This window comes from Lethenteron reissneri, chromosome 2 (genome assembly GCF_015708825.2).
Source record: "Lethenteron reissneri isolate LAM-NWPU_2019-01 chromosome 2, ASM1570882v1, whole genome shotgun sequence".
Lineage (NCBI taxonomy): Eukaryota > Metazoa > Chordata > Hyperoartia > Petromyzontiformes > Petromyzontidae > Lethenteron > Lethenteron reissneri.
In genome coordinates this window covers 8,273,962-8,284,498 of record NC_083780.1, presented here as the reverse complement: position 1 = coordinate 8,284,498, position 10,537 = coordinate 8,273,962, and the positions used below count along the sequence as shown (strand labels likewise).

The window sequence follows — 10,537 nt, the reverse complement described above, 5'->3', positions numbered from 1 at the left end:
CTAAATTAAATCACGACGTTTCGGACGCAACACAAGCTTCCTTCATCAGGTGTTAAAAACGCACGGCAAAATAACTGTAGCGAGAGTTATTTGTGATGAGACGTTGTTATATAGGGTAAGAGGAGGGGGAGGAGCCAAGGAGGACGGGCTCCACCCCCCCCCATCCTGCTGTGCCTTTTTTACACCTGATGAAGGAAGCTTGTGTTGCCTCCGAAACGTCGTGCGACGTAAGTGTGGACTGAAGTGACCCTGATGTCACGCTAACTCTGCAACGCGATCATTAATAATCATGAGTGGTTGACGTCACTGCCTCTCCCCCCCTCATGGGTGACGTCACCCCACATGGCACACCCCCCTCATTAATAAGCGGGTGACGTCATTCCACCTGGAGCACCCACCCTAATTAATAATCCGCCATTGCCGATCATTGCTACAACGCTGTGGGCTCTCATGATATTGTCTTTTCCGAGACCAAGGTGCTCTGCAAACCTTCTGGCTACCATGAAAGGTTTGTACACGAAGCCATCCAGATATACAAACACAGACGTAACTTCAACCGTGATGATGGGTACAAACTGAGTAATCATTGGAAAGATGTTATTAACCATGCAAATAAGATTTAACTACACATATTTGGACCATCTTATTTGACAGGTACTATTCTACTTTACCAAGTGTTGACATCCCCAGCGTTTAACAGTACTCTTTTTTTATATTTGGATTGTCAACCAACACCGGGTAAAAGAACAACATGTGCACCTATTGTTCTCTTTTAGCCCTGCCCACCCCCCAACATGTTCCATTCATTGGCTACCACATTCAGTTAAGCCCCTCCCCCGTCCTCCCCCCTTAACTTGTATTTAAGAGCTTGTCTCTTGGAATTTTGCCTCACTTGATACAGTAAATCTAGTTGTGACGGTCCCACCTGATGACAGAGACTTGTGTTGCCTCCGAAACGTCGTGATTTATAATTTTATTTCTATTATTACTTCTATTATTTTTATTTTATTATTGATTTTTACCTACGTGACTTTACCGAAAAAACCTAAGAGTATGAATCCTTGCAGTCACGAAAGCTTCAAATCTAGAACTAATAATCACGAGCTGGTGACGTCACTCCATATGGATCACCCCCTCATTAATAATCATGAGCGGAACATTACTTTAGATTGAATATTTCAGATTTACTGCAATCAACCCGTCCTTGGACGGGCTATAGGCTAGTTATTATTAGTAAAGCGATGGCATTTTTGCGAAAACGACGTAAAAATAGGGGGGAGACGTAAATCAGAGGTATTACTGAACATGCATTTGCTGTGGCGATCACATTGGCCCCACGTGTCTAAAATTGGCATCGCTCAGCTAATCGGGGGGGTATCCGAAACGGCATCGGCGTGGCAGCTGCTCTACCAATGTGTGGACTAGCACGTGGACTGGGGAACGGAATTAGCAGAAACGCGCATACATTAATCAAGGGGCATTCCATCCAGCACTTTTGGAGCACTTAGTCCAGCTGAGGACTGTTGAAGCAACAGGGTGTGTTTGGAAACAAGGGTTTAACTTCAGAGGTCAGATTGACGTTATCTGTTTGCAGTTCATATCTGATCACGTTCACTGTCTTTCATTCCACAGCCTGGCGCCTGAATATTTCAATGTTACATTGCCCTTCAGGGGAGAAATTTCCCTCTTCAAAGCATTGAAGTATGAAGTGCTCGATGCACTTAATCTGACGACCATTCAACTCATTGTGTATGCTACGGTAAGAAAGTCCCTTGAATAAAATGTATACAAAAAAGTTTAGTAGATTTTATATTTTCATGAAACTTATTTCACTAATATGGAATAATGCTTGTTTATTTATTTCCTCACTGAGGTACCCAGCGTTGCCCGGGATAAATTAGTGGATGCCAACATTAAGGGGCAGAAGCTAAATTGAGGAAAGGAAATATGATTAAGTCTTAGAAATATTGCATGAAGTTACTTTCTAAAATGTATTATCTGGCCATTCAAATGTATTTGACGTTATTGCAGGGCCTGTGGGTAAACCGCATTTGTGGTTTTTCCATTGGGCGCAAGTATGAAAAGGTTCCTGCTTGCACCAACCCTGGAGCGTGTTGTGTAACTGCCCATGGGAGAAACCTAAAGTTAGCAGGTCAACTCGTGCAACTTGCAGCGATTGGCCTTGTGCCTTGTTAATGGACATTGCAAAAGACAGCCGGACAGGAAACTGGAGTCGTTTTAACTCATAAGGGACATCATTTGTAATGAGTGTTAGGTGAGGAATAATGACATTTTCTTTTTTGGCACACCCTGTCATTAGTTTCCTCAATGACACGAGGAAGTCGATTTTTCACACAGAGCCAAGTCCCGTTGCAGCGCCTTGGAGGATCCAGATTCCTTGGCAGCATGATAGGGGAACCTTTCTTTAGGACTCGTTTGATGGAAAACTTTGTCCTCCAGTTCATTTCTATCTTGTGGCTTTTGATCAGGCAGGAACTCTGATATTATTTCAGGCCAATATGGATTGCATGTGAAGATTATGAACAGATCTGGAGTGGCATAGTTTCTGAAATTTGTCGTGGCATCTTGGGTCCTCTCTTTCATGTATCTGGGACCACTAGTAAAGGAGGATGGGTTGAGGATGAGTTGTCCAATGTTGTCTGGATTTCTATAATTGGCAATGGCATCTCTCAAGTGTTCATGAATCTCCAACCTCAGTTTGTTCTGGTAAAATTTGAAATACAGTAAAACCTTGGATTGCGAGCATAATTCGTTCCGGAAACTGTGCTTGTAATCCAAAGCACTCGTATATCAAAGCACTCGTGTATCAGTTGTGATCACGTGACGCTCTGCAGACAAAGCGTAAACACGTACTACTCGTAGTGCAAGACCTCGCTCGTTTATCAAATTAATATTCATTTAAAAAATTTGCTCGTCTTGCAAAACACTCGCAGACCAAGTTACTCTCAATCCAAGGTTTTACTGTATAGAAGTCTCTTGCTTTCATTTGTTGCGTACATATCAATGACAAACTGGTGAAAGAGAGGTCCACATCTAAGCAAACGGGTTGACTCTTGTCCTCTTACCATCAGTCGAAAGGCATAACATTTCACGGCAGTAACCTTGTGGCCTTCAATTTCCTGGAAGTGGTAGCCATCCTCCCCCAAGGGAAACAGAAGATATTGCAGAGGATCAAAGACTCTGTCACTCTCTGCAATTCTTTGGAAAGGAATATGCACCTGCAAGAGTTCTCTTATGCATAACAATATCCCTATTCTGGAATTCATTGCCAACTATGAGAATTGCAACCTCATTTGTAGTCGGGACATTAAACCGGCGCTCATGCACACCTGTCTGCTCTGATGACAACTTTCTGGTCATGTTTTCAATGGCTGTTTTGAACAGCTTGACATAGGCATTATTTTTATGTAATATGTCCTGTAGAGCCATGACCATATCAAAAATTTAGGTCTGGAATATTGCTCTGTCACAGCTTTGCCTGTTCCTCTGTGTTTCCCATGCAGTAAATTTGCAGGAAGTTGTACTGCTCATTGAGAAGATGCAGAACAAAGCCAATGTTGTGGTAGACCTGACCTTGAACCTTGAATTGTCTGTACATGTGTTTCAGTGTCAATGTGGTCTGCCCCAAAAGGATGTCATTTGGAAAGCAGAGTTGTATTTTCTGAGATTTATAAGAAACTGCTGAGAATTGGAGTGAGTGCCCAACACCAATAGCTTGGGTGGCTCTGGAGAATCGGGCAGTGTAGGGTAGTGTTACCTTGCCGTCTCTGCAGGGCGTGTCTTATGTCTTCCCCTTCCAGTTTTTGCCTCCAAATGTGGTGCAGAGTATTATGATTCCTCATATACTGACCAAGGCATGTGCGTCGTACTAAATGCCTGGGTCATAGAGGAATGCTGCCTCTTTCAACTGCTGCCAAATTCTGATTCTAGAGGCTGCCTGTCTTGTCCTCTTATCTTCCAGACGTGACTGTGTTACCTGAAGGTTTTCAGCCGCCTTGAAAGTGGAGGCTCTTGTCCTCATGTCTTCCAGACGTGTCTCTCTGGCTTCAGGTGTCTCAGCTGTCCTATACGTTGAGGCTCTTGTCCTGTCAGCATTTTTACGAGTTTATGTGACTTTATGCGTGTCAGCTGCCCTGGAATTCGAGGCTCTTGTTCTAAGACCTTCACGATGTGCCCGTGTTGCTGCTCTATACGTTGAAGCTCTTGCCATCTCAGCATCCAGACGTGACTGCCTAGCTGATGGGGTTTCAGTGGCTCTGGTGTCTTTCTTCAACTCGATTCCTGCCTCCTTCTTTCCTGTGAGGAGGCGCTAGGCCCCAATCTCTGATGTTTTTTGGGACCCATATTGTCTGTTGAATTGCTCCTTTAAAAAGGATGAAGTGATATTGTACGAAGTTTTTGCCCTTGAAAAAGGACCAGGTTTTTCTGTCAGTATTGTTTAGTATAGTTTGTTTGTTGTTTACCACTTAAACTTTTGTGCAGTTATTTATATTATGCAGTTATTTATGTTATGCAGTTAGTTCTCTCATTGTGGAATGCATCAACTTGTGGGCAGTTAGTTCTGTTCTGCAGTTGGCAATGCCTTATGGATCATCATCATTGAGACTGTGTGTTCCTCCTGATTACCCTGTAGAGAATGCAACCACACTGAGACACAATGCATAGCAAGTTTTACTCCCTTGAATCAGTTGTGAGCATTGTGCGGCATTGAATAACCATTGTTGCATCCAGGGACCTTCCGGGGATGTTTGGGTTGCGGGCTAACAGCACGGTGATCTTACTATTGTTGTCCCTAACCACCCCAACAATTTCAGCTTCAAAACCCACAGAGTTGGCCTTGCAGTCCTTCTCTGGGACCACAGAGACCACCAACCAGAAAATGGAGAGCACTTTTTGCCAAACCTCTTTGTTTGTATGCAATTTCGGAATATCTGGACTTGTTGGGTACTTGTGTGTAGGCAGGGCAAAGAACCTCCCCGATCCGCTCCATGGATCTTGACTGGAAATCAGACACCACTTTTCTTATGAAACCAAGGATGCCCGAACAACTTTGCCCTCGTAAAGCTTTTTTTAATGTATATCTGGACGCCTTGGGCTACTGTGTTTAGTTGGCGGGACAGAAAACAACCCATATGATCCACCCCCTGGACCCAGAGCAGACCCTGACCTGCCCTAAGACCTGAAGACGGTCATCCTTGACCATCCTGCGAAGGTTGCAACCGAAAAAATTCCCAACCCACAGAGGGGGGGCCCTGCAGACCTTACAGTTTTGACCAAGTAACACGAGAGGTCGCCGACCAAAATCAAACGTTTCAAACTGGGTTCTGGAACCCCCTGGAACCTCCAATCTGTTGTCCACACATTTTTAGGTGCCCGTGAACACCCATTTAGAAACCTGGTTGGGCGGCCGGAGGGGGGGGGGGGGCTATACTAGCCTAAGACCTGAAGGTAAAAATCCTGGTTCACCCTACAAAGGATTCATGTCTCTCTATCTTCAAAACTGTGAATGCATCCTGGCAAGCAAATATACAGACACACACACACATCCTCATTCATTTATATAGATGTATTCCTTGCTGAAATATTTCAGCAGGAAAAAGCCTGAAGATGTAACATCTCGTTTGCAAGGATGTCCAGGGTATCAGTTGCCACGTCACAAACACGTACAGGAATCTCTAACTTATACAGTACACTTTCATACATTGAGAGTCACATCCAATCAAACACGTAATAAATGCATACATAATTATATGTATCACACTGCCAATTCATTCAGAATGTATTCGAGCTGTAACATTCACACATGGTGTGGGAGTGTGCCTTAATGATCGCTTTTAATAAATTGAGACCGCTGCCATATTGTAGTGTGACTGGGACATCATTCCATGCTAAATCAGCTCTGTATCTGAATCAGGAGTGTGTCTGTGTGGATTTATTTTACTCTTAGATGCAGTTACATTGTTACAACTTTGGAACAAAATAACATAATTATTGTGGGGATGAACTACAATGTGTGGTTTTGACAGACAGCTATGTGGAACCGTTCTTATTTAACAGCTCAATGTTTTCTGACTGAAGAGTGTGTACAACTGTGATGCTGGTTAGAATCACCAGCGAAACGTCACAGTACTTGGAATTGGGTTTACTCTCCAACTTACCATTGTGTTGTACTAGTAACCAATTGGCACGTTTTATTAACGTGACAATCCTCACTAATTGGCTGCGTCGGGTGGTGGCGGGTCAACGACACAATAAAAAAACCTTTATGATGAACTGTGACGTGTTCAGATTGTCTTCGAGAAATATAAAAAAAACAATTATGTTAATTTCAGTCGGGACATTTGGGCAAACGCAAAACACCGTACAACTAAATCACACGCACTGCAACGTCAAGACGCCGGCCTGAAGTGAGAGCAACTGAACACGGCCTGTTATCAAACGTGTTTACAGACCCTTCGTGTGAACCTTCACAAATTGGGCTCTTTCGTTTCAGGACTCCAACCCGAGTGGAAACGCCACAGGCTACCCGATTAGGACGGGCACCGCCACAGTCACCGTCTCCGTGATAGATCAAGATGATCAGCCACCAATCTTCCTGCCGAAGGTCTGCTCCACAGTGGCTAGCGGCACACAGCTGTGCGTGAACGCAAAGTACTCAGCAACGGTCAGAGAGAACAAGACTGAGGTGGTGAGTTGGCCCTTAACGCTCCCAAGGTGCAATTACATTTACCAGGTTACAATGGAAAGTGAGGTTATTTAAATTGGCTATATGTGCACATTGCATATTCTATAAGACATGTTTGGGGGCCGTCCATAAATGACGTCACGCACCTGGGGGGGGGGGGGGGTTAGACATTTGTGACGATGTGTGACGAGGGGGGGGGGGGTGAGAAATCTGACGTCACATCAAAATGCGCAACTTTAAATAAATATAGACAACACGTTCTACTTAATTAAATAGACTTTTTAATAAATGTTTTCTCCTACAACATTAGAGTGCAGCACCACATTAAATATGCACTACAATGACAATAGTTTATAGCGATTTGAAGCATGTTTTATATTTTTTTTGGGGGGGGGGCAGAGCTTTGTGACGTCATATTTGAGGGGGGGGTCTGACTTTTTGTGACGCCGTGTGACATAGGCGGTGGGGGGGGGGTCAAAAATCGTCCAAAATCGCGGGACGTCATTTATGGACGGCCCCTTTGGCGAAGTCTATGAATTAAATGTACAGCTGCGTGATCGACCGTTTTAGTTTCAATGCAAGAGCCTCCCCTTAATATTAACAGAATGGCAATAGAATGTTTTGGCCACTTTCCAGTGTCATGGCTTAGAAACGATACAATGTACGAAGGTGTCAAAGGCAAAACATAATCATAAACATATGTGAGACAATATGAGCAGATACACGTAAATCAATTAATATTACCACAACATTGAAACGTGTCCTGAGGTATTGAAGTGCCTTTCCATTGAATTGCATTCTTCAGCACGAGTGGTGATTAAATGGCATTTTCCTGGTAAACAAGAGCCTTGAGGTGACGCTAATAAATAGTAATCTGCCAAGTTGAGATCAGATTACGGGCGTGTTGAACTGTTTCCCAGCTGCGACACCGCAAAGTGGTCAAAGGTAATTTCATGGCTGCCCTGCATACGTGGAAGTGGGCAACTTAGTATAGAAGTACAATTCCACTGTGTATCTTCAGAGTTTTCACAGAGTCACTGAGGTCTCTTTCAGTGGCGGCTCCTGCAAAATCTCTCAGGGGGGGCAAATGTCTGGATGATTGATAAGGATAAGGTCCACCCATGCAATGAATAAATTAACAGCTTAAGCATGTAAAGGCAACTTCACTTCTTTAATATTAATGAAAAATCAAGTGACTCTTACAATACATCTTGTTTGTTTATATACTCACTATTAAAACAAACCACTCAAGTTTATTTTATTAAAGATTCCACTAGGTAGCGATAAATAATATTGTTGGATGAAACGTGCTTATGTATGATGACGTTAGCACGTATGATGACGTAAGCACGTTAGTGCATGCCCTCCCGGAAGCCATAGAGAATGCATTGGAGCGCCCCCGTTCGAAAAAAAACATCTTTCAATGTAAGTCTATGGGGCCACTCGGGGCGATTCTCAGCCGGAGTGAAATCGCCCAAAAAGAGGCGGTACTCCACATAACGTGACATGACGCTGATTGGACTATATCCAGAGGCTGCAGTGACGGCTAGCGTGACTCTGTGGTTGAATGACATTGGTGGTGCGTCGCCCAATCGCCCTAATGAAGAAACCGCCCCTGGTCTCTTTACATCTAGGAAAATCTTGTCTTTGCCCCTGCAAAAATCCGTGCGGAAGATGGCGATAAGGGAATCAACGCTATCATAAAGTACACGCTTCTGTCTGGTAAGTGCTCTCCTGAAACATCACGTCCAATTTGGATTGCACAATGCAATCAGATCACAAAGATGAATCATCGCGTTTTACACCTGTGTTACTTATTTTATAGAGTGTATCACGACCGTTAAAAAGTTCAAACATTTGCAGGTGAAATAGTCTTAACTGACTGTGATGTTTCCATCCTACCTGCCTATGTCTGCTGCTATTTACGACTCACTGTCTCTCTCTTTGGATTGCACTTTCATGGTGCTAATCTCTCATTGACACTGCTGTTGTGCGCATATGCGGGCATGATACTCTTATGCGGCGACAGAAGCTCATTCATGCTAATCTCCCTCCCTAATCCCTCTCTCCCTAATCTCCCCCATTAACAAAACTGACGTGCTTGTGGCCGTCGGTGGAATTCCTTTCCAGCTCAGACCCCGCTTGCTTGCCCATCGCCACATATATAACCTTGTTGTAGCTGCTCTCTCACTAGTTCAGCAGTTCCACTGCTGGATTATATTTTTTCCACCTGAGGACGACCGCTTGTGTTGCGATCGAAACGTCGTGATTAATTTTATTTTATACCTACGTGACTTTACCGAAAGAACCAAAGAGTATGAAAGAGCTGTCTTCAGTGTAGTGGTGCTGTAATTTACCAAAGCATTCGGTAGACTCGGTAAAAAATAACTCTGACAGCGCTGAAGTCAAAGTCAACTATATTTTGTTGACATTTAAAAACGTTGCACAACTGTGTATCATGATGCAGGTTCTGCCATATTTTGTTACTCGCGAGAAATGCTCAGGTGTGTTTAACCCCTTATTTGCCAGTCTCCCTCACTACTCCACAACCAAACCCGGCAGCAGTGTCACATGGCAAATATCCCCCCTCGAATCTCTCACTTCTCAAAGCTCCACAAACCCATCCACGTGCTCACCTGACTTTAGTCCTCCCAAGCACATGACGTAGAAATTGGACCCTTTGTAAGACATCAAACTCTCATTGGGCCATATCCACCATCTCCTCCCTGTCTCCTAGACCAGGGGTCGGCAAACTTTCGAAGTAGAAGAGCCATTTTTTTTTGTCTGACCAAACTAGTTCGAGAGCCGAATCACACGCAGAGCTACTTGTACACAAACACGGCGGGTATACGGCAGATGGCAACACGCATTCTGACTTAAGCAAAATCGGTGATAGAATGAATGTCTATTTAGTTGTTTGCCCCTTAGTTATTATTTAACAATACAGTTTGACCGTGGTACATTACTGTTGTCGCCAAGACATTCCATAGTGCCATATTTCAGAAATTTTCTTGACGTTAAATTATGTTTTAAGATTTAAAGCAAATGTGTATAAACGGCTTCCCGCAATGGGGCAGCCAAAGAGCCACCGCATGGGGCTCCGTTGCCGCTAGTTGCTGACCCCCTGTCCTAAATCAATAGAACACAGAAACGCGCCCCTCCTGTGAAGACCTCATCGGGGCTTTTGAACTGTGATCACATTTGAACACCGTGCGAATCCAAACTGGATGTCTGGCCATCTTAAGTTAGCTTCGTTTTCTTGGGTTTTTTCGGTAAAGTCACGTAGGTAAAAAATTAAAATTAAGATTTATAAAAGTAAAATAAAAATAAAATAATAATTTAAATGTTATTTTTTTATCTACGTGACTTTACCGAAAAAACCCAAGAATATGAATCCTTGCAGTCACGAAAGCTTCAAATCTCGAATTAGCTTCGTTTGCTTTTGATTTGCACGAAATGCTCAAATGTGTGTCCGTATGTCATTGTACGTGCAAATGGTGAGGAGTGGTAGTGTAGCGGTTAGCGTGCTCATCGACCAACATCAGTTACGATTATCTGCACAGGTCCTGGGCCTCCCTTAGGTCAGCTCGGCCTCAAATGAGTACTTGGTGTTGTGTGTAAACTTGGCCACTGGGGAGACAACGCAGCCGGGCGTGGTGCTGGCCACACTGCTAGCCTTCAGAGAATTTTCCCAAGATTTTGTTTAAGGCTGTATGTGGGATATTTTTTTATTTAAAGCTTTCGTGACTGCAGGGATTCATATTCTCGGTTCTTTCGGTAAAGTCACGTAGAAGGGAAATAATAAAATAATAATAAAATATGAAACAAAAC

General features: G+C 43.6%; 2 protein-coding genes across 2 annotated transcripts in view; one reads left to right on the top strand and one right to left on the bottom strand.

Moving 5' to 3' along the window:
* The window catches only part of BCL2L14 (BCL2 like 14), a 209,774-nt gene that overhangs the window by 59,039 nt on the left and 140,198 nt on the right, over positions 1 to 10,537 (bottom strand). The window lies entirely within an intron of this gene.
* The window catches only part of LOC133340578 (cadherin-related family member 5-like), a 40,073-nt gene continuing 31,174 nt past the window's right edge, over positions 1,639 to 10,537 (top strand). Inside the window, exons 1-3 of the mRNA XM_061548923.1 lie at positions 1,639 to 1,759; positions 6,515 to 6,709; positions 8,341 to 8,428. The gene's annotated coding sequence lies outside the window, so the exon portion shown is untranslated. The remainder of the gene's footprint in view (positions 1,760 to 6,514; positions 6,710 to 8,340; positions 8,429 to 10,537) is intronic.